Source organism: Ranitomeya imitator, chromosome 4 (genome assembly GCF_032444005.1).
Source record: "Ranitomeya imitator isolate aRanImi1 chromosome 4, aRanImi1.pri, whole genome shotgun sequence".
Lineage (NCBI taxonomy): Eukaryota > Metazoa > Chordata > Amphibia > Anura > Dendrobatidae > Ranitomeya > Ranitomeya imitator.
Genome location: NC_091285.1, coordinates 679,580,198 through 679,606,047, shown reverse-complemented (window position 1 = coordinate 679,606,047; position 25,850 = coordinate 679,580,198). Strand labels below are relative to the sequence as shown.

The 25,850-nt window shown below is 47.0% G+C and overlaps 1 protein-coding gene across 2 annotated transcripts in view; it reads right to left on the bottom strand.

The window, feature by feature from the left end:
- GAL3ST4 (galactose-3-O-sulfotransferase 4) overlaps nt 1–25,850 on the bottom strand; it is a 58,291-nt gene that overhangs the window by 24,041 nt on the left and 8,400 nt on the right. Inside the window, exon 2 of one of the 2 annotated variants that reach the window (XM_069767366.1) lies at nt 22,603–22,894. The exons of the other annotated variant lie outside the window; for it this stretch is intronic. The gene's annotated coding sequence lies outside the window, so the exon portion shown is untranslated. The remainder of the gene's footprint in view (nt 1–22,602; nt 22,895–25,850) is intronic. 2 annotated transcript variants of the gene reach the window in all.

The following is a 25,850-nucleotide window of genomic DNA, read 5'->3' as shown; positions in this document are numbered from 1 at the left end:
CTGTCTGCAGCCACCACTAGGGGGAGCTCCCTGTATACAGAGATACATGATAAGATCCTGTCTGCAGCCACCACTAGGGGGAGCTCCCTGTATACAGATATATATGATAAGATCCTGTCTGCAGCCACCACTAGGGGGAGCTCTCTGTATACAGAGATACATGGTAAGATCCTGTCTGCAGCCACCACTAGGGGGAGTTCCCTGTATACAGAGATATATGATAAGATCCTGTCTGCAGTCACCACTAGGGGGAGCTCCCTGTATACAGAGATACATAATAAGATCCTGTCTGCAGCCACCACTAGGGGGAGCTCCCTGTATACAGAGATACATGATAAGATCCTGTCTGCAGCCACCACTAGGGGGAGCTCCCTGTATACAGAGATACATGATAAGATCCTGTCTGCAGCCACCAATAGGGGGAGCTCCCTGTATACAGAGATATATGATAAGATCCTGTCTGCAGCCACCACTAGGGGGAGCTCTCTGTATACAGAGATACATGATAAGATCCTGTCTGCAGCCACCACTAGTGGGAGCTCCCTGTATACAGAGATATATGATAAGATCCTGTCTGCAGTCACCACTAGGGGGAGCTCCCTGTATACAGAGCTACATAATAAGATCCTGTCTGCAGCCACCACTAGGGGGAGCTCCCTGTATACAGAGATACATGATAAGATTCTGTCTGCAGTCACCACTAGGGGGAGCTCCCTGTATACAGAGATATATGATAAGATCCTGTCTGCAGCCACCACTAGGGGGAGCTCCCTGTATACAGAGATACATGATAAGATACTGTCTGCAGTCACCACTAGGGGGAGCTCCCTGTATACAGAGATACATGATAAGATCCTGTCTGCAGCCACCACTAGGGGGAGCTCCCTGTATACAGAGATACATGATAAGATCCTGTCTGCAGCCACCACTAGGGGGAGCTCCCTGTATACAGAGATACATGATAAGATCCTGTCTGCAGTCACCACTAGGGGGAGCTCCCTGTATACAGAGATACATGATAAGATCCTGTCTGCAGTCACCACTAGGGGGAGCTCCCTGTATACAGAGATACATGATAAGATCCTGTCTGCAGTCACCACTAGGAGGAGCTCCCTGTATACAGAGATACATGATAAGATCCTGTCTGCAGTCACCACTAGGGGGAGCTCCCTGTATACAGAGATACATGATAAGATCCTGTCTGCAGACACCACTAGGGGGAGCTCCCTGTATACAGAGATATATGATAAGATCCTGTCTGCAGCCACCACTAGGGGGAGCTCCCTGTATACAGAGATACATGATAAGATCCTGTCTGCAGCCACCACTAGGGGGAGCTCCCTGTATACAGAGATACATAATAAGATCCTGTCTGCAGCCACCACTAGGGGGATCTACCTATATACAGAGATACATGATAAGATCCTGTCTGCAGTCACCACTAGGGGGAGCTCCCTGTATACAGAGATACATGATAAGATCCTGTCTGCAGCCACCACTATGGGGAGCTCCCTGTATACAGAGATATATGATAAGATCCTGTCTGCAGCCACCACTAGGGGGAGCTCTCTGTATACAGAGATACATAATAAGATCCTGTCTGCAGCCACCACTAGGGGGATCTACCTATATACAGAGATACATGATAAGATCCTGTCTGCAGCCACCACTAGGGGAGCTCCCTGTATACAGAGATACATGATAAGATCCTGTCTGCAGTCACCACTAGGGGGAGCTCCCTGTATACAGAGATACATGATAAGATACTGTCTGCAGTCACCACTAGGGGGAGCTCCCTGTATACAAAGATACATGATAAGATCCTGTCTGCAGCCACCACTAGGGGGATCTACCTATATACAGAGATACATGATAAGATCCTGTCTGCAGCCACCACTAGGGGGATCTACCTATATAAAGAGATACATGATAAGATCCTGTCTGCAGTCACCACTAGGGGGAGCTCCCTGTATACAGAGATACATAAGAGCCTGTCTGCAGCCACCACTAGGGGGATCTACCTATATACAGAGATACATGATAAAATCCTGTCTGCAGCCACCACTAGGGGGAGCTCCCTGTATACAGAGATATATGATAAGATCCTGTCTGCAGCCACCACTAGGGGGAGCTCCTTGTATACAGAGATATATGATAAGATCATGTCTGCAGCCATCACTAGGGGGAGCTCCCTGTATACAGAGATATATGATAAGATCCTGTCTGCAGCCACCACTAGGGGGAGCTCCCTGTATACAGAGATACATGATAAGATCCTGTCTGCAGCCACCACTAGGGGGAGCTCCCTGTATACAGAGATACATGATAAGATTCTGTCTGCAGTCACCACTAGGGGGAGCTCCCTGTATACAGAGATACAAAATAAGATTCCGTCTGCAGCCACCACTAGGGGAGCTCCCTGTATACAGAGATACATGATAAGATCCTGTCTGCAGCCACCACTAGGGGAGCTCCCTGTATAAAGAGATACGTGATAAGATTCTGTCTGCAGCCACCACTAGGGGGAGCTTGCTGTATACAGAGATACATGATCAGACCCTGTCTGCAGTCACCACTAGGGGGAGCTCCCTGTATACAGAGATACATGATAAGATCCTGTCTGCAGCCACCACTAGGGGGAGCTCCCTGTATACAGAGATACATTATAAGATCCTGTCTGCAGCCACCACTAGGGGGAGCTCCATGTATACAGAGATACATGATAAGATCCTGTCTGCAGTCACCACTAGGGGGAGCTCCCTGTATACAGAGATACATGATGAGATTCTGTCTGCAGTCATGACTAGGGGGAGCTCCCTGTATACAGAGATACATGATAAGATCCTGTCTGGAGTCACCACTAGGGGGAGCTTCCTGTATACAGAGATATATGATAAGATACTGTCTGCAGTCACCACTAGGGGGCGCTCCCTGTATACAAAGATACATGATAAGATCCTGTCTGCAGCCACCACTAGGGGGATCTACCTATATACAGAGATACATGATAAGATCCTGTCTGCAGCCACCACTAGGGGAGCTCCCTGTATACAGAGATACATGATAAGATCCTGTCTGCAGTCACCACTAGGGGGAGCTCCCTGTATACAGAGATACATGATAAGATACTGTCTGCAGTCACCACTAGGGGGAGCTCCCTGTATACAGAGATATATGATAAGATCCTGTCTGCAGCCACCACTAGGGGGAGCTCCTTGTATACAGAGATATATGATAAGATCATGTCTGCAGCCATCACTAGGGGGAGCTCCCTGTATACAGAGATATATGATAAGATCCTGTCTGCAGCCACCACTAGGGGGAGCTCCCTGTATACAGAGATACATGATTAGATCCTGTCTGCAGCCACCACTAGGGGGAGCTCCCTGTATACAGAGAAACATGATAAGATCCTGTCTGCAGCCATCCCTAGGGGGAGCTCCCTGTATACAGAGATATATGATAAGATCCTGTCTGCAGTCACCACTAGGGGGAGCTCCCTGTATACAGAGATACAGGATAAGATCCTGTCTGCAGTCACCACTAGAGGGAGCTCCCTGTATACAGAGATACAAAATAAGATTCCGTCTGCAGCCACCACTAGGGGGAGCTCCCTGTATACAGAGATACATGATAAGATTCTGTCTGCAGTCACCACTAGGGGGAGCTCCCTGTATACAGAGATACAAAATAAGATTCCGTCTGCAGCCACCACTAGGGGAGCTCCATGTATACAGAGATACATGATAAGATCCTGTCTGCAGCCACCACTAGGGGAGCTCCCTGTATAAAGAGATACGTGATAAGATTCTGTCTGCAGCCACCACTAGGGGGAGCTTGCTGTATACAGAGATACATGATCAGACCCTGTCTGCAGTCACCACTAGGGGGAGCTCCCTGTATACAGAGATACATGATAAGATCCTGTCTGCAGCCACCACTAGGGGGAGCTCCCTGTATACAGAGATACATGATAAGATCCTGTCTGCAGTCTCCACTAGGAGGAGCTCCCTGTATACAGAGATACATGATCAGATCCTGTCTGCAGTCACCACTAGGGGGAGCTCCCTGTATATAGAGATATATGATAATATTCTGTCTGCAGCCACCACTAGGGGGAGCTCCCTGTATACAGAGATACATGATAAGATTCTGTCTACAGCCACCACTAGGGGGAGCTCCCTGTATACAGAGATACATGATAATATCCTGTCTGCAGCCACCACTAGGGGGAGCTCCCTGTATACAGAGATACATGATAAGATCCTGTCTGCAGCCTCCACTAGGGGGAGCTCCCTGTATACAGAGATACATGATAAGATCCTGTCTGCAGCCACCACTAGGGGGAGTTCCCTGTATACAGAGATACATGATAAGATCCTGTCTGCAGTCACCACTAGGGGGAGCTCCCTGTATACAGAGATACTTGATAAGATCCTGTCTGCAGTCACCACTAGGGGGAGCTCCCTGTATACAGAGATACATGATAAGATCCTGTCTGCAGCCACCACTAGGGGAGCTCCCTGTATACAGAGATACATGATAAGATCCTGTCTGCATCCACCACTAGGGGGAGCTCCCTGTATACAGAGATACATGATAAGATCCTGTCTACAGCCACTACTAGGGGGAGCTCCCTGTATACAGAGATACATGATAAGATCCTGTCTACAGCCACTACTAGGGGGAGCTCCCTGTATACAGAGATACATGATCAGACCCTGTCTGCAGCCATCACTAGGGGGAGCTCCCTGTATGCAGAGATACATGATAAGATCCTGTCTGCAGCCACCACTAGGGGGAGCTCCCTGTATACAGAGATACATGATAATATCCTGTCTGCAGCCACCACTAGGGGGAGCTCCCTGTATACAGAGATACATGATAAGATCCTGTCTGCAGCCTCCACTAGGGGGAGCTCCCTGTATACAGAGATACATGATAAGATCCTGTCTGCAGCCACCACTAGGGGGAGCTCCCTGTATACAGAGATACATGATAAGATGATGTCTGCAGTCACCACTAGGGGGAGCTCCCTGTATACAGAGATACTTGATAAGATCCTGTCTGCAGTCACCACTTTGGGGAGCTCCCTATATACAGAGATACATGATAAGATCCTGTCTGCAGCCACCACTAGGGGAGCTCCCTGTATACAGAGATACATGATAAGATCCTGTCTGCATCCACCACTAGGGGGAGCTCCCTGTATACAGAGATACATGATAAGATCCTGTCTACAGCCACCACTAGGGGGAGCTCCCTGTATACAGAGATACATGATCAGACCCTGTCTGCAGCCATCACTAGGGGGAGCTCCTTGTATACAGAGATACATGATAAGATCCTGTCTGCAGCCACCACTAGGGGGAGCTCCTTGTATACAGAGATACATGATAAGATCCTGTCTGCAGCCACCACTAGGGGGAGCTCCCTGTATACAGAGATACATGATAAGATCCTGTCTGCAGCCTCCACTAGGGGGAGCTCCTTGTATACAGATATACATGATAAGATCCCGTCTGCAGCCACTACTAGGGGGAGCTCCCTGTATACAGAGATACATGATAAGATCCCGTCTGCAGCCACCACTAGGGGGAGCTCCCTGTATACAGAGATACATGATCAGACCCTGTCTGCAGCCATCACTAGGGGGAGCTCCTTGTATACAGAGATACATGATAAGATCCTGTCTGCAGCCACCACTAGGGGGAGCTCCTAGTATAGAGAGATACATGATAAGATCCTGTCTGCAGCCACCACTAGGGGGAGCTCCCTGTATACAGAGATACATGATAAGATCCTGTCTGCAGCCTCCACTAGGGGGAGCTCCTTTTATACAGATATACATGATAAGATCCCGTCTGCAGACACCACTAGGGGGAGCTCCCTGTATACAGAGATACATGATAAGATCCTGTCTGCAGCCACCACTAGGGGGAGCTCCTTGTATAAAGAGATACATGATAAGATCCCGTCTGCAGCGACCACTAGGGGGAGCTCCATGTATACAGAGATACATGATAAGATCCTGTCTACAGCCACTACTAGGGGGAGCTCCCTGTATACAGAGATACATGATAAGATCCTGTCTGCAACCACCACTAGGGGGAGCTCCCTGTATACAGAGATACATGATAAGATCCTGTCTACAGCCACTACTAGGGGGAGCTCCCTGTATACAGAGATACATGATAAGATCCTGTCTGCAACCACCACTAGGGGGAGCTCCCTCTATACAGAGATACATGATAAGATCCTGTCTGCAGCCACCACTAGGGGGAGCTCTCTGTATACAGAGATACATGATAAGATCCTGTCTGCAGTCACCACTAGGGGAGCTCCCTGTATAGAGAGATACATGATAAGATCCTGTCTGCAGCCACCGCTAAGGGGAGCTCCCTGCAAACACAGATACATGATAAGATCCTGTCTACAGCCACCACTAGGGGAGCTCCCTGTATACAGAGATACATGATCAGACCCTGTCTGCAGCCACCACTAGGGGGAGCTCCTTGTATACAGAGATACATGATAAGATCCTGTCTGCAGCCACCACTAGGGGGAGCTCCCTGTATACAGAGATACATGATAAGATCCTGTCTGCAGCCTCCACTAGGGGGAGCTCCCTGTATACAGAGATACATGATAAGATCCTGTCTGCAGTCACCACTAGGGGAGCTCCCTGTATACAGAGATACATGATAAGATCCTGTCTGCAGTCACCACTAGGGGGAGCTCCCTGTATACAGAGATACATGATAAGATCCTGTCTGCAGCCACCACTAGTGGGAGCTCCTTGTATACAGAGATACATGATAAGATCCCGTCTGCAGCCACCACTAGGGGGAGCTCCATGTATACAGAGACACATGATAAGATCCTGTCTGCAGCCACCACTAGGGGGAGCTCCCTGTATACAGAGATATATGATAAGATCCTGTCTGCAGCCACCACTAGGGGGAGTTCCTTGTATACAGAGATATATGATAAGTTCCTATCTACAGCCACTACTAGGGGGAGCTCCCTGTATACAGAGATACTTGATCAGACCCTGTCTGCAGCCATCACTAGGGGGAGCTCCTTGTATTCAGAGATACATGATAACATCCTGTCTGCAGCCACCACTAGGGGGAGCTCCCTATTTACAGAGATACATGATAAGATCCTGTCTGCAGTCACCACTAGGGGGAGCTCCCTATTTACAGAGATACATGATAAGATCCTGTCTGCAGCCTCCACTAGGGGGAGCTCCTTGTATACAGAGATACATGATAAGATCCTGTCTGCAGCCACCACTAGCGGGAGCTTCCTGTATACAGAGATACATGATAAGATCCTGTCTGCAGCCACCACTAGGGGAAGCTCCCTGTATACAGAGATACATGATAAGATCCTGTCTACAGTCACCACTAGGGGGAGCTCCCTGTATACAGAGACACATGATAAGATCCTGTCTGCAGCCACCACTAGGGGGAGCTCCCTGTATACAGAGATACATGATAAGATCCTTTCTGCAGCCACCACTAGGGGGAGCTCCCTGTATACAGAGACACATGATAAGATCCTGTCTGCAGCCACCACTAGGGGGAGCTCCCTGTATACAGAGATACATGATAAGATCCTGTCTGCAGCCACCACTAGGGGGAGCTCCCTGTATACAGAGATACATGATAAGATCCTGTCTGCAGCCACCACTAGGGGGAGCTCCCTGTATACAGAGATACATGATAAGATCCTGTCTGCAGCCACCACTAGGGGGAGCTCCTTGTATACAGAGATACTTGATCAGACCCTGTCTGCAGCCACCACTAGGGGGAGCTCCTTGTATACAGAGATACATGATAAGATCCTGTCTGCAGCCACCACTAGGGGGAGCTCCCTGTATACAGAGATACATGATAAGATCCTGTCTGCAGCCTCCACTAGGGGGAGCTCCTTGTATACAGAGATACATGATAAGATCCTGTCTGCAGCCACCACTAGGGGGAGCTCCCTGTATACAGAGATACATGATAAGATTCTGTCTGCAGTTACCACTAGGGGGAGCTCCCTGTATACAGAGATACATGATAAGATCCTGTCTGCAGTCACCACTAGGGGGAGCTCCCTGTATACAGAGATACATGATAAGATCCTGTCTGCAGCCACCACTAGGGGGAGCTCCCTGTATACAGAGATATATGATAAGATCCTGTCTGCCGCCTCCACTAGGGGGAGCTCCTTGTATACAGAGATACATGATAAGATCCTGTCTGCAGCCACCACTAGGGGGAGCTCCCTGTATACAGAGATATATGATAAGATCCTGTCTGCAGCCTCCAGTAGGGGGAGCTCCTTGTATACAGAGATACATGATAAGATCCTGTCTGCAGCCACCACTAGGGGGAGCTCCCTGTATACAGAGATTCATGATAAGATCCTGTCTGCAGCCACCACTAGGGGGAGCTCCCTGTATACAGAGATACATGACAAGATCCTGTCTGCAGCCACCACTAGGGGGAGCTCCCTGTATACAGAGATACATGATAAGATCCTGTCTGCAGCCACCACTAGGGGGAGCTCCCTGTATACAGAGATACATGATAAGATCCTGTCTGCAGCCACCACTAGGGGGAGCTCCCTATATACAGAGATACATGAGAAGATCCTGTCTGCAGCCACCACTAGGGGGAGCTCCCTGTATACAGAGATACATGAGAAGATCCTGTCTGCAGCCACCACTAGGGGGAGCTCCCTGTATACAGAGATACATGTGTGTACCCCAAAAATGATACCGATATAACGTCAGCTCCATGGATGGAAAAATAAAAAAGGTACAAGTCTCGGAAGAAGAGCAGGAGAAAACGCAAAAAAAAACCCCAAAAGGGAAGAATAGAAGTGGAAGCCATTTCTGATAAATGTGCATTCTTTCGATGTTCTGCAGCATCTGCGCCCCCTTTCTTCTCCTGACTCAACATCTTACACCACGTGGGATTATCCAGCTGTAAATTTTGGACATTTTTTTTTGTAAATTTTGCTGTAGAATTATGAGGGCAGGACGCGGACCGGCCATCTGTGAGATGACGTTGGTTGAGATGCGAGAGCCGGGCATTAGGGAGCGGTGCTCCGGAGACTTAACGAGGCGACTTCGGATGGAGCCAGTAACTCATTGACAAGTTTAATTGCAGAGTGACATACAGAGTGCGGCCTGCGCTCCGTGGTGGAGACATATTTTATAATGGACCCCTTCCTCCTCCTCCTCCTCGTATTATGTGGGACATCAATCTCTCTCCAGAACAACCTCTCGTCCCGATCTCAAGTGATCTTTTTATGGTCTCAGCCTCTTGTAACAAGGAACTGGCTTCATTAAGAGGAAAACGAGTAGTGTCCTTGTAAAGTGAGCGTCTTTGGAGTGCGGCCCGCGCACCGACAATTAGATGTCCTAACAAGGGGCTATTTTATTATGAGCTACGGCCGCCCTCCAGAGGAATCTGCACCAGGGACAAATCCAGACAACATACAGGAGATATAAAAAGTCTACACCCCCATTACATCACCAGGTAAAAACATCCGACCAAGAAGAATCAGTTCAGAGCTTTAAAATGTCGCCCATAATCTGTACAAATCAACTGAGAAACAAAATGAAATCATCAGAGGATACAAATAAGAGTAAAATAATGTGGTTTCATAAGTGTGAACACCCTATTATTATTGTGTTCAGTATTAGCCAATCACATTTACCCTTACGGTAGTTGTCAGTTCACTATTTATAGGGATTCAGCATAACCCCATATAGAGTTTTGCTGTTTTAGGAGGATTTTTACTGACATTTTACAGAATAAAATCCAAACAGCTGACAACACAGCAAAGGGATCTCATTGTTGAGAAGGGAGAAGGGTGTAAAAAACATCTCCAAGGCATTCGATAAGTAACTGTGACGACGTCAAGTAGATGAGGCTTAACTTTGGCATCATGGCGATATTACCTAGAACTAAACATCGCTCAAAAATGATGAAAAATCAAGAAGAAAAATTGGTACAGGAAGCTGTTGAGAGGCATACAGCAACATTAAGGGAGCTGCAGCTATTTCTGGCAAGTACTGGCTATCTACTGCATGTGACAACAATCTCCAGTATGCTTCCTATGTCTGGCCTGTGGGGTAGGGTGGCAAGATGGAAGCCTTTTCTTACAAAGAAAACCATCCAAGCTCAGCTATGTTTTGTTGAGACTTCCATCATGTCTGCCAAAAAGCGTGTTGGAAAACATGTTATGTCTGACTAGACCAGGGTGGAACTTTTTGACTATAATTCCAAAAGCTTCAAAGCAAACACCAAAAGAATATCACACCCACAGTGAAGCATGGTGAAGGCTACATTGTGCTTTGGGGCTGTTTTTCAGCAGCTGGGAATGTGGCTTTAATCACGGTACAGGGAAATATGAATCGTTTCAAGTATCAGCCAATTTTGCAGCAAAATCTTCAGGTCTTTACTAAAAAGCTGCTGATGAAGAGGAATTTCAACTTTCAGCAAGACAACAACCTCCAAAGCAAAAAAATAATAGTTTCTCCAGAAGGGAGCAAAGTTCTGGAATTGCCCAGCCAGAGTCCAGATCTAAATCCAAGTGACAATCTGTGGGTGACCTGAAGAGGTCGCTGTACACAGGAGATGCCCCTGCGATCTGTGGGTGACCTGAAGAGGGCACTGTACACAGGAACTGCCCCTGCGATCTGTGGGTGACCTGAAGAGGGCACTTTACACAGGAGATGCCCCTGCGATCTGTGGGTGACCTGAAGAGAGCGCTGTACACAGGAGATGACCCTGCAATCTGTGGGTGACCTGAAGAGGGCGCTGTACACAGGAGATGCCCCCGCGATCTGTGGGTGACCTGAAGAGGGCGCTGTACACAGGAGATGCCCCTGCGATCTGTGGGTGACCTGAAGAGGGCGCTGTACACAGGAGATGCCCCTGCGATCTGTGGGTGACCTGAAGAGGGCGCTGTACACAGGAGATGCCCCTGCAATCTGTGGGTGACCTGAAGAGGGCGCTGTACACAGGAGATGCCCCCGCGATCTGTGGGTGACCTGAAGAGGGCGCTGTACACAGGAGATGCCCCTAATGGTACGGAGGTGCTTCCTCTGCGTCTCAGAGCTTCCAGCAAGCAAGAAAAACCAATATAGCAAGCTGGACAGAAAATATAGCAAACAAAAGTAACACAAGCAAAACTTAGCTTATGCAGGGCAGACAGGCCACAAGAACGATCCAGGAAAAAGCAAGACCAATACTGGAACATTGACTGGAGGCCAGGAACAAAGAACTAGGTGGAGTTAAATAGAGCAGCACCTAACGACTTAACCTCGTCACCTGAGGAAGGAAACTCAGAAGCCGCAGCCCCACTCACATCCACCAGAAGAAGCTCATAGACAGAACCAGCCGAAGTACCACTCATGACCACAGGAGGGAGCTTGACCACAGAATTCACAACAGTACCCCCCCCCCCCTTGAGGAGGGGTCACCGAACCCTCACCAGAGCCCCCAGGCCGACCAGGATGAGCCAAATGAAAGGCACGAACCAGATCGGCAGCATGAACATCAGAGGCAAAGACCCAGGAATTATCTTCCTGACCATAACCCTTCCACTTAACCAGGTACTGGAGTTTCCGTCTCGAAATACGAGAATCCAAAATCTTCTCCACTATATACTCCAACTCCCCCTCAACCAAAACCGGGGCAGGAGGATCAACGGATGGAACCACAGGTGCCACGTATCTCTGCAACAATGACCTATGGAATACGTTATGGATGGGAAAAGAAGCTGGAAGGGTCAAACGAAAAGACACAGGATTAAGAACCGCAGAAATCCTATACGGACCAATGAAACGAGGCTTAAACTTAGGAGAGGAAACTTTCATAGGAATATAACGAGATGACAACCAAACCAAATCGCCAACACGAAGTCGGGGACCCACACAGCGCCTGCGGTTAGCGAAACGTTGAGCCTTCTCCTGAGACAATGTCAAATTGTCCACCACATGAGTCCAAATCTGCTGCAACCTATCCACCACAGTATCCACACCAGGACAGTCAGAAGACTCAACCTGCCCTGAAGAGAAACGAGGATGGAAACCAGAATTGCAGAAAAACGGCGAAACCAAAGTAGCCGAGCTGGCCCGATTATTAAGGGCGAACTCAGCCAAAGGCAAAAAGGACACCCAATCATCCTGATCGGCAGAAACAAAACATCTCAGATATGTTTCCAAGGTCTAATTGGTTCGTTCAGTCTGGCCATTTGTCTGAGGATGGAAAGCCGAGGAAAAAGACAAATCAATGCCCATCCTAGCACAAAAGGCTCGCCAAAACCTCGAAACAAACTGGGAACCTCTGTCAGAAACGATGTTCTCTGGAATGCCATGTAAACGGACCACATGCTGGAAGAACAATGGCACCAAATCAGAGGAGGAAGGCAATTTAGACAAGGGTACCAAATGGACCATCTTAGAGAAGCGATCACAAACAATCCAAATGACCGACATTTTTTGAGAGACGGGGAGATCCGAAATAAAATCCATAGAGATATGTGTCCAGGGCCTCTTCGGGACTAGCAAGGGCAAAAGCAACCCACCGGCACGAGAACAGCAGGGCTTAGCCCGAGCACAAATCCCACAGGACTGCACAAACGAACGCACATCCCGCGACAGAGACGGCCACCAAAAGGATCTAGCCACCAAATCTCTGGTACCAAAGATTCCAGGATGACCAGCCAACACCGAACAATGAACCTCAGAGATAACTCTACTCGTCCATTTATCAGGGACAAACAGTTTCTCCGCTGGGCAACGGTCAGGTCTATTAGCCTGAAATTTTTGCAGCACCCGCCGCAAATCAGGGGAGATGGCAGACAAAATTACCCCCTCTTTGAGAATACCCGCCGGCTCAGACAAACCCGGAGAGTTGGGCACAAAACTCCTAGACAGGGCATCTGCCTTCACATTTTTAGAGCTCGGAAGGTACGAAACCACAAAGTCAAAACGGGAGAAAAACAGCGACCAACAAGCCTGTCTAGGATTCAACCGTTTGGCAGACTCGAGATAAGTCAAGTTCTTGTGATCAGTCAAGACCACCACGCGATGCTTAGCTCCTTCAAGCCAATGACGCCACTCCTCGAATGCCCACTTCATGGCCAGAAACTCTCGATTGCCAACATCATAATTACGCTCAGCAGGCGAAAACTTCCTGGAAAAGAAGGCGCATGGTTTCATCACCGAGCCATCAGAACTTCTTTGCGACAAAACAGCCCCTGCTCCAATCTCAGAAGCATCAACCTCGACCTGGAACGGGAGCGAAACATCTGGTTGGCACAACACAGGGGCAGAAGAAAAACGACGCTTCAACTCTTGAAAAGCTTCCACAGCAGCAGAAGACCAATTGACCACATCAGCACCCTTCTTGGTTAAATCAGTCAACGGTTTAGCAATACTAGAAAAATTATTGATGAAGCGACGATAAAAATTAGCAAAGCCCAGGAACTTTTGCAGACTCTTCAGAGATGTCGGCTGAGTCCAATCATAAATGGCCTGAACTTTAACATGGTCCATCTTGATAGTAGAAGGGGAAAAAATGAACCCCAAAAATGAAACCTTCTGAACACCAAAGAGACACTTTGACCCCTTCACAAACAAAGAATTCGCACGCAGAACCTGGAACACCATTCTGACCTGCTTCACGTGAGACTCCCAATCATCCGAGAAGACCAAAATATCATCCAAGTATACAATCAGGAATTTATCCAGGTACTCTCGGAAGATGTCATGCATAAAGGACTGAAACACTGATGGAGCATTAGAAAGCCCGAATGGCATAACCAGGTACTCAAAATGGCCCTCGGGCGTATTAAATGCTGTTTTCCATTCATCGCCCTGTTTAATACGCACAAGATTATACGCACCACGAAGATCTATCTTGGTGAACCAACTAGCCCCCTTAATCCGAGCAAACAAATCAGACAGCAGCGGCAAGGGGTACTGAAATTTGACTGTGATTTTATTTCGAAGGCGGTAATCAATACAAGGTCTCAGCGAACCATCCTTCTTGGCCACAAAAAAGAACCCTACTCCCAATGGCGAAGACGACGGGCGAATATGACTCTTCTCCAAGGATTCCTTTACGTAACTCCGCATAGCGGCGTGTTCAGGCACAGACAAATTAAACAGTCGACCTTAAGGAAATTTACTACCAGGAATCAAATCGATAGCACAATCACAATCCCTATGAGGAGGTAGGGCACTGGACTTGGGCTCATCAAATACATCCCGGTAATCCGACAAGAACTCTGGGACCTCAGAAGGGGTGGATGATGAAATAGACAGAAAAGGAACATCACCATGTACCCCCTGACAACCCCAGCTGGACAAAGACATTGATTTCCAATCCAATACTGGGTTATGGACTTGTAGCCATGGCAACCCCAACACGACCACATCATGCAGATTATGCAACACCAAAAAGCGAATATCCTCCTTATGCGCAGGAGCCATGCACATGGTCAGCTGGGTCCAGTACTGAGGCTTATTCTTGGCCAAAGGCGTAGCATCAATTCCTCTCAATGGAATACGATTGTTATGAAAGGCAATTCAGTACCACAATGGACATAGCGGTCAGAGCACATACAGTGATCTGACAATAACCCAAAATCATAGAACGAGCTCTGAGACGTGGGAACTCTGCAGACCGCAATCCCTAATCCTCTCCAAACAACACTAGAGGCAGCCGTGGATTGCGCCTAACTCTGCCTATGCAACTCGGCACAGCCTGAGAAACTAACTAGCCTGAAGATAGAAAATAAGCCTACCTTGCCTCAGAGAAATACCCCAAAGGAAAAGGCAGCCCCCCACATATAATGACTGTGAGTTAAGATGAACAGACAAACGTAGAGATGAAATAGATTCAGCAAAGTGAGGCCCGACTTTCTTAACAGAGCGAGGATAGAAAAGGCAACTTTGCGGTCTACACAAAACCCTAAAGAAAACCACGCAAAGGGGGCAAAAAGACCCTCCATACCGAACTAACGGCACGGAGGTACACCCTCTGCGTCCCAGAGCTTCCAGCAACAATTTAGACAAGCCGGACAGAAAAAATAGCAAACAAATAGCAAAGAAGAACTTAGCTATGCAGAGCAGCAGGCCACAGGAATGATCCAGGGAAAAGCAAGTCCAACACTGGAACATTGACAGGAAGCCAGGATCAAAGCATTAGGTGGAGTTAAGTAGAGAAGCACCTAACGACCTCACCAGATCACCTGAGGGAGGAAACTCAGAAGCCGCAGTACCACTTCCCTCCACCAACAGAAGCTCACAGAGAGAATCAGCCGAAGTACCACTTGTGACCACAGGAGGGAGCTCTGCCACAGAATTCACAACAGTACCCCCCCCTTGAGGAGGGGTCACCGAACCCTCACCAGAGCCCCCAGGCCGACCAGGATGAGCCACATGAAAGGCACGAACAAGATCGGGAGAATGGACATCAGAGGCAAAAACCCAGGAATTATCTTCCTGAGCATAACCCTTCCATTTAACCAGATACTGGAGTTTCCGTCTAGAAACACGAGAATCCAAAATCTTCTCCACAATATACTCCAATTCCCCCTCCACCAAAACCGGGGCAGGAGGATCAACAGATGGAACCATAGGTGCCACGTATCTCCGCAACAATGACCTATGGAATACGTTATGTATGGAAAAAGAATCTGGAAGGGTCAGACGAAAAGACACAGGATTAAGAACCTCAGAAATCCTATACGGACCAATGAAACGAGGTTTAAAGTTAGGAGAGGAAACCTTCATAGGAATATGACGAGAAGATAACCAAACCAGATCCCCAACACGAAGTCGGGGACCCACACGGCGTCTGCGATTAGCGAAACGTTGAGCCTTCTCCTGGGACAAGGTCAAATTGTCCACTACATGAGTCCAAATCTGCTGCAACCTGTCCACCACAGTATCCACACCAGGACAGTCCGAAGACTCAACCTGTCCTGAAGAGAAACGAGGATGGAACCCAGAATTGCAGAAAAATGGCGAAACCAAGGTAGCCGAGCTGGCCCGATTATTAAGGGCGAACTCAGCCAAAGGCAAAAAGGACACCTAGTCATCCTGATCGGCAGAAACAAAGCATCTCAGATATGTTTCCAAGGTCTGATTAGTTCGTTCGGTCTGGCCATTAGTCTGAGGATGGAAAGCCGAGGAAAAAGACAAGTCAATGCCCATCCTACCACAAAAGGCTCGCCAAAACCTTGAAACAAACTGGGAACCTCTGTCAGAAACGATATTCTCTGGAATGCCATGTAAACGAACCACATGCTGGAAGAACAATGGCACCAAATCAGAGGAGGAAGGCAATTTAGACAAGGGTACCAGATGGACCATCTTAGAAAAGCGATCACAGACCACCCAAATGACTGACATCTTTTGAGAAACGGGAAGATCAGAAATAAAATCCATAGAGATATGTGTCCAAGGCCTCTTCGGGACCGGCAAGGGCAAAAGCAACCCACTGGCACGAGAACAGCAGGGCTTAGCCCGAGCACAAATCCCACAGGACTGCACAAAAGCACGCACATCCCGCTACAGGGACGGCCACCAAAAGGATCTAGCCACTAACTCTCTGGTACCAAAGATTCCAGGATGACCAGCCAAAACCGAACAATGAACCTCAGAGATAACTTTATTGGTCCACCTATCAGGGACAAACAGTCTCTCCGCTGGACAATGATCAGGTTTATTAGCCTGAAATTTTTGCAGCACCCGCCGCAAATCAGGGGAGATGGCAGACACAATTACTCCTTCCTTGAGGATACCCGCCGGCTCAGACAAACCCGGAGAGTCGGGCACAAAACTCCTAGACAGAGCATCCGCCTTCACATTTTTAGAGCCCGGAAGGTACGAAATCACAAAGTCAAAACGGGCAAAAAACAGCGACCAACGAGCCTGTCTAGGATTCAACCGCTTAGCAGACTCAAGATAAGTCAAGTTCTTATGATCAGTCAATACCACCACGCGATGCTTAGCTCCTTCAAGCCAATGACGCCACTCCTCTAATGCCCACTTCATGGCCAGCAACTCTCGGTTGCCCACATCATAATTTCGCTCAGCAGGCGAAAACTTCCTGGAAAAAAAAGCGCATGGTTTCATCACTGAGCAATCAGAACCTATCTGCGACAAAACAGCCCCTGCTCCAATCTCAGAAGCATCAACCTCGACCTGGAATGGAAGAGAAACATCTGATTGACACAACACAGGGGCAGAAGAAAAACGACGCTTCAACTCTTGAAAAGCTTCCACAGCAGCAGAAGACCAATTGACCAAATCAGCACCCTTCTTGGTCAAATCGGTCAATGGTTTGGCAATACTAGAAAAATTGCAGATGAAGCGACGATAAAAATTAGCAAAGCCCAGGAACTTTTGCAGACTTTTCAGAGATGTCGGCTGAGTCCAATCATGGATGGCTTGGACCTTAACAGGATCCATCTCGATAGTAGAAGGGGAAAAGATGAACCCCAAAAATGAAACCTTCTGCACACCAAAGAGACACTTTGATCCTTTCACAAACAAAGAATTAGCACGCAGGACCTGAAAAACTATTCTGACCTGCTTCACATGAGACTCCCAATCATCCGAGAAGACCAAAATGTCATCCAAGTACACAATCAGGAATTTATCCAGGTACTCTCGGAAGATGTCATGCATAAAGGACTGAAACACTGATGGAGCATTGGCAAGTCCGAATGGCATCACTAGATACTCAAAATGACCCTCGGGCGTATTAAATGCAGCTTTCCATTCATCTCCTCGCCTGATTCGCACCAGATTATACGCACCACGAAGATCTATCTTGGTGAACTAACTAGCCCCCTTAATCCGAGCAAACAAATCAGATAACAATGGCAAGGGGTACTGAAATTTAACCGTGATCTTATTTAGAAGGCGGTAATCTATACAAGGTCTCAGCGAACCATCCTTCTTGGCTACAAAAAAGAACCCTGCTCCAAATGGTGACGATGACGGGCGAATATGCCCCTTCTCCAGGGATTCCTTCACATAACTGCGCATAGCGGCATGCTCAGGCACGGATAAATTAAACAGTCGACCATTTGGGAATTTACTACCAGGAATCAAATTGATAGCACAATCACAATCCCTATGCGGAGGTAGGGCATCGGACTTGGGCTCATCAAATACATCCCGGTAATCAGACAAGAACTCTGGAACCTCAGAAGGGGTGGATGACGAAATTGACAGAAATGGAACATCACCATGTACCCCCTGACAACCCCAGCTGGACACCGACATGGATTTCCAATCTAATACTGGATTGTGGGCTTGTAGCCATGGCAACCCCAACACGACCACATCATGCAGATTATGCAACACCAGAAAGCGAATAACCTCCTGATGTGCAGGAGCCATGCACATGGTCAGCTGGGTCCAGTACTGAGGCTTATTCTTGGCCAAAGGCGTGGCATCAATTCCTCTCAATGGAATAGGACACTGCAAGGGCTCTAAGAGAAACCCACAACGCTTAGCATACTCCAAGTCCATCAAATTCAGGGCAGCGCCTGAATCCACAAATGCCATGACAGAATACGATGACAAAGAACAGATCAAGGTAACGGACAGAAGAAATTTTGACTGTACCGTACCAATGGTGGCAGACCTAGCGAACCGCTTAGTGCGCTTAGGACAATCAGAGATAGCATGAGTGGAATCACCACAGTAGAAACACAGCCCATTCAGACGTCTGTGTTCTAGCCGTTCAACTCTGGTCAAAGTCCTATCGCACTGCATAGGCTCAGGTTTAAGCTCAGGTAATACCGCCAAATGGTGCACAGATTTACGCTCACGCAAGCGTCGACCGATCTGAATGGCCAAAGACATAGACTCATTCAAACCAGCAGGCATAGGAAATCCCACCATGACATCCTTAAGGGCTTCAGAGAGACCCTTTCTGAACATAGCTGCCAGCGCAGATTCATTCCATTGAGTGAGCACGGACCACTTTCTAAATTTCTGACAATATACCTCTATCTCATCCTGACCCTGACCAAGAGCCAGCAAATTTTTCTCTGCCTGATCCACTGAATTAGGTTCATCGTACAGCAATCCGAGCGCCAGGAAAAACGCATCGATATTACTCAATGCAGGATCTCCTGACGCAAGAGAAAATGCCCAGTCCTGAGGGTCGCCGCGCAAAAAAGAAATAACAATCAAAACCTGTTGAACTGGATCACCAGAGGAGCGAGGTTTCAAGGCCAGAAACAATTTGCAATTATTTTTGAAACTCAGAAACTTAGTTCTATCTCCAAAAAAGAAATCAGGAATTGGAATTCTTGGTTCTAACATAGATTTCTGATCAATAGTGTCTTGAATCTTTTGTACTCTTGCCGAGAGCTGATCCACAAACGAAGACAGACTTCTAATGTCCATCGCTACACCTGTATACTGAACCACCCAAATGTCTAGGGGAAAAAAAAGGCAAAACACAGTGCAAAGAAAAAAAAATGGTCTCAGAACTTCTCCTTTCCCTCTATTGAGAATCATTAGTACTTTTGGCTTCCTGTACTGTTATGAAAGGCAATTCAGTACTACAATGGACATAGCGGTCAGAGCACATACAGTAACATAGTTAGTAACATAGTTAGTAAGGCCGAAAAAAGACATTTGTCCATCCAGTTCAGCCTATATTCCATTATAATAAATACCCAGATCTACGTCCTTCTACAGAACCTAATAATTGTATGATACAATATTGTTCTGCTCCAGGAAGACATCCAGGCCTCTCTTGAACCCCTCGACTGAGTTCGCCATCACCACCTCCTCAGGCAAGCAATTCCAGATTCTCACTGCCCTAACAGTAAAGAATCCTCTTCTATGTTGGTGGAAAAACCTTCTCTCCTCCAGACGCAAAGAATGCCCCCTTGTGCCCGTCACCTTCCTTGGTATAAACAGATCCTCAGCGAGATATTTGTATTGTCCCCTTATATACTTATACATGGTTATTAGATCGCCCCTCAGTCGTCTTTTTTCTAGACTAAATAATCCTAATTTCGCTAATCTATCTGGGTATTGTAGTTCTCCCATCCCCTTTATTAATTTTGTTGCCCTCCTTTGTACTCTCTCTAGTTCCATTATATCCTTCCTGAGCACCGGTGCCCAAAACTGGACACAGTACTCCATGTGCGGTCTAACTAGGGATTTGTACAGAGGCAGTATAATGCTCTCATCATGTGTATCCAGACCTCTTTTAATGCACCCCATGATCCTGTTTGCCTTGGCAGCTGCTGCCTGGCACTGGCTGCTCCAGGTAAGTTTATCATTAACTAGGATCCCCAAGTCCTTCTCCCTGTCAGATTTACCCAGTGGTTTCCCGTTCAGTGTGTAATGGTGATATTGATTCCCTCTTCCCATGTGTATAACCTTACATTTATCATTGTTAAACCTCATCTGCCACCTTTCAGCCCAAGTTTCCAACTTATCCAGATCCATCTGTAGCAGAATACTATCTTCTCTTGTATTAACTGCTTTACATAGTTTTGTATCATCTGCAAATATCGATATTTTACTGTGTAAACCTTCTACCAGATCATTAATGAATATGTTGAAGAGAACAGGTCCCAATACTGACCCCTGCGGTACCCCACTGGTCACAGCGACCCAGTTAGAGACTATACCATTTATAACCACCCTCTGCTTTCTATCACTAAGCCAGTTACTAACCCATTTACACACATTTTCCCCCAGACCAAGCATTCTCATTTTGTGTACCAACCTCTTGTGCGGCACGGTATCAAACGCTTTGGAAAAATCGAGATATACCACGTCCAATGACTCACCGTGGTCCAGCCTATAGCTTACCTCTTCATAAAAACTGATTAGATTGGTTTGACAGGAGCGATTTCTCATAAACCCATGCTGATATGGAGTTAAACAGTTATTCTCATTGAGATAATCCAGAATAACATCCCTCAGAAACCCTTCAAATATTTTACCAACAATAGAGGTTAGACTTACTGGCCTATAATTTCCAGGTTCACTTTTAGAGCCCTTTTTGAATATTGGCACCACATTTGCTATGCGCCAGTCCTGCGGAACAGACCCTGTCGCTATAGAGTCACTAAAAATAAGAAATAATGGTTTATCTATTACATTACTTAGTTCTCTTAGTACTCGTGGGTGTATGCCATCCGGACCCGGAGATTTATCTATTTTAATCTTATTTAGCCGGTTTCGCACCTCTTCTTGGGTTAGATTGGTGACCCTTAATATATGGTTTTCATTGTTTCTTGGGATTTCACCTAGCATTTCATTTTCCACCGTGAATACCGTGGAGAAGAAGGTGTTTAATATGTTAGCTTTTTCCTCGTCATCTACAACCATTCTTTCCTCACTATTTTTTAAGGGGCCTACATTTTCAGTTTTTATTCTTTTACTATTGATATAGTTGAAGAACAGTTTGGGATTAGTTTTACTCTCCTTAGCAATGTGCTTCTCTGTTTCCTTTTTGGCAGCTTTAATTAGTTTTTTAGATAAAGTATTTTTCTCCCTATAGTTTTTTAGAGCTTCAATGGTGCCATCCTGCTTTAGTAGTGCAAATGCTTTCTTTTTACTGTTAATTGCCTGTCTTACTTCTTTGTTTAGCCACATTGGGTTTTTCCTATTTCTAGTCCTTTTATTCCCACAAGGTATAAACCGCTTACACTGCCTATTTAGGATGTTCTTAAACATTTCCCATTTATTATCTGTATTCTCATTTCTGAGGATATTGTCCCAGTCTACCAGATTAAGGGCATCTCTAAGCTGTTCAAACTTTGCCTTCCTAAAGTTCAATGTTTTTGTGACTCCCTGACAAGTCCCCCTAGTGAAAGACAGGTGAAACTGCACAATATTGTGGTCGCTATTTCCTAAATGCCCAACCACCTGCAGATTTGTTATTCTGTCAGGTCTATTAGATAGTATTAGGTCTAAAAGTGCTGCTCCTCTGGTTGGATTCTGCACCAATTGTGAAAGATAATTTTTCTTGGTTATTAGCAGAAACCTGTTGCCTTTATGGGTTTCACAGGTTTCTGTTTCCCAGTTAATATCCGGGTAGTTAAAGTCCCCCATAACCAGGACCTCATTATGGGTTGCAGCTTCATCTATCTGCTTTAGAAGTAGACTTTCCATGCTTTCTGTTATATTTGGGGGTTTGTAACAGACCCCAATGAGAATTTTGTTACCATTTTTCCCTCCATGAATTTCAACCCATATGGACTCGACATCCTCATTCCCTTCGCTAATATCCTCCCTTAAAGTGGACTTTAGACAAGACTTTACATAGAGACAAACCCCTCCTCCTCTCCGATTTTTACGATCCTTTCTAAACAGACTGTAACCCTGTAAGTTAACTGCCCAGTCATAGCTTTCATCTAACCATGTCTCGGTTATTCCCACTATGTCAAAGTTACCTGTAGATATTTCTGCTTCTAGTTCTTCCATCTTGTTTGTCAGGCTTCTGGCGTTTGCGAGCATGCAGTTCAGAGGATTTTGTTTTGTTCCAATCTCCTCACTGTGGATTGTTTTAGAAATGTTCTTACCTCCCTTCTGAGTATGTTTTCCTGGGTCGTCTTTGTTCGAGTCTAATGTTTTTCTTCCCGTCCCCTCTTCTTCTAGTTTAACGCCCTCCTGATGAGTGTAGCGAGTCTTCTGGCGAATGTGTGTTTCCCAGGTTTGTTGAGGTGTAGTCCGTCTCTGGCGAGGAGTCCATCATACCAGTAATTCACACCGTGGTCCAGGAATCCAAATCCTTGTTGTCTGCACCATCGTCTTAGCCAGTTGTTTGCATCAAGGATCCTGTTCCATCTCCTGGTGCCATGGTGCCATGGTGACCTGACAATAACCCAAAAACATAGAACGAGCTCTGAGACGTGGGAACTCTGCAGACCGCAATCCCTAATCCTCTCCAAACAACACTAGAGGCAGCCGTGGATTGCGCCTAACTCTGCCTATGCAACTTGGCACAGCCTGAGAAACTAACTAGCCTGAAGATAGAAAATCAGCCTATAATGACTGTGAGTTAAGATGAACAGACAAACGTAGAGATGAAATAGATTCAGCAAAGTGAGGCCCGACTTTCTTAACAGAGCGAGGATAGAAAAGGCAACTTTGCGGTCTACACAAAACCCTAAAGAAAACCACGCAAAGGGGGCAAAAAGACCCTCCGTACCGAACTAACGGCACGGAGGTACACCCTCTGCGTCCCTGAGCTTCCAGCAACAATTTAGACAAGCTGGACAGAAAAAATAGCAAACAAATAGCAAAGAAGAACTTAGCTATGCAGAGCAGCAGGCCACAGGAATGATCCAGGGAAAAGCAAGTCCAACACTGGAACATTGACAGGAAGCCAGGATCAAAGCATTAGGTGGAGTTAAGTAGAGAAGCACCTAACGACCTCACCAGATCACCTGAGGGAGGAAACTCAGAAGCCGCAGTACCACTTCCCTCCACCAACAGAAGCTCACAGAGAGAATCAGCCGAAGTACCACTTGTGACCACAGGAGGGAGCTCTGCCACAGAATTCACAACATAGGATACTGCAAGGGCTCCAAGAAAAACCCACAGCGCCTAGCATACTCCAAGTCCATCAAATTCAGGGCAGCGCCTGAATCCACAAATGCCATGACAGAATAGGATGACAAAGAGCAGATCAAAGTAACGGACAAAAGAAATTTATACTGTACCGTACCAATGGTGGCAGACCTAGCGAACCACTTAGTGCGCTTAGGACAATCGGAGATAGCATGAGTGGAATCACCACAGTAAAAACACAGCCCATTCTGACGTCTGTGTTCTTGCCGTTCAGCTCTGGTCAAAGTCCTATCGCACTGCATAGGCTCAGGTCCATGCTCAGATAATACCGCCAAATGGTGCACAGTTTTACGCTCACGCAAGCGTCGACCGATCTGAATGGCCAAAGACATAGACTCATTCAGACCAGCAGGCATAGGAAATCCCACCATGACATCCTTAAGGGCTTCAGAGAGACCTTTTCTGAAAATTGCTGCCAGCGCACATTCATTCCATTGAGTGAGCACAGACCACTTCCTAAACTTCTGACAATATATCTCTACCTCATCCTGACCCTGAGACACAGCCAGCAAATTTTTCTCTGCCTGATCCACTGAATTAGGTTCATCATACAGCAATCCGAGCACCAGAAAAAACGCATCAATATTACATAATGCAGGATCTCCTGGCGCAAGGGAAAATGCCCAGTCTTGAGGGTCGCCACGTAATAAAGAAATAATGATCTTAACTTGTTGAACTGGGTCACCAGAGGAGCGGGGTTTCAAAGCCAGAAACAGTTTACAATTATTCTTAAAACTCAGAAACTTAGCTCTATCTCCAGAAAACAAATCAGGAATAGGAATTCTTGGCTCTAACATAGAATTCTGAACCACAAAGTCTTGAATATTTTGTACTCTTGCAGTGAGATGATCCACACAAGAAGACAGATCTTTAATGTCAATCACTACACCTGTGTCCTGAACCACCCAAATGTCTAGGGGAAAAGAAAGACAAAACACAGTACAGAGAAAAAAAAATGGTCTCAGAACTTCTCTTTTCCCTCTATTGAGAAGCATTAGTACTTTGGGCCTCCAGTACTGTTATGAACAGGTGATTCAGAACCACAATGGACCTAGTGGTTAAGAGCACACAAAGTGACCTGATAGTTACTAACATAGGACGAGCTCTGAGACGTGGGAACTCTGCTGACCGCAATCCCTAATCCTATCATACCACACTAGAGGTAGTCGTGGATTGCGCCTAACGCTCCCTATGCAACTCGGCACAGCCTGAGAAACTAGCTAGCCCTGAAGATAGAAAAATAAGCCTACCTTGCCTCAGAGAAATTCCCCAAAGGAAAAGGCAGCCCCCCACATATAATGACTGTGAGTTAAGATGAAAATACAAACACAAAGATGAAATAGATTTTAGCAAAGTGAGGCCCGACTTACTGAATAGACCGAGGATAGGAAAGATAGCTTTGCGGTCAGCACAAAAACCTACAAACAACCACGCAGAGGGGCAAAAAGACCCTCCGCACCGACTAACGGTACGGAAGTGCTTCCTCTGCGTCTCAGAGCTTCCAGCAAGCAAGAAAAACCAATATAGCAAGCTGGACAGAAAATATAGCAAACAAAAGTAACACAAGCAAAACTTAGCTTATGCAGGGCAGACAGGCCACAAGAACGATCCAGGAAAAAGCAAGACCAATACTGGAACATTGACTGGAGGCCAGGAACAAAGAACTAGGTGGAATTAAATAGAGCAGCACCTAACGACTTAACCTCGTCACCTGAGGAAGGAAACTCAGAAGCCGCAGCCCCACTCACATCCACCAGAGGAAGCTCATAGACAGAACCAGCCGAAGTACCACTCATGACCACAGGAGGGAGCTTGACCACAGAATTCACAACAGGCGCTGTACACAGGAGATGCCCCTGCAATCTGTGGGTGACCTGAAGAGGGCGCTGTACACAGGAGATGCCCCTGCAATCTGTGGGTGACCTGAAGAGGGCGCTGTACACAGGAGATGCCCCTGCGATCTGTGGGTGACCTGAAGAGGGCGCTGTACACAGGAGATGCCCCCGCGATCTGTGGGTGACCTGAAGAGGGCGCTGTACACAGGAGATGCCCCTGCGATCTGTGGGTGACCTGAAGAGGGCGCTGTACACAGGAGATGCCCCTGCGATCTGTGGGTGACCTGAAGAGGGCGCTGTACACAGGAGATGCCCCTGCAATCTGTGGGTGACCTGAAGAGGGCGCTGTACACAGGAGATGC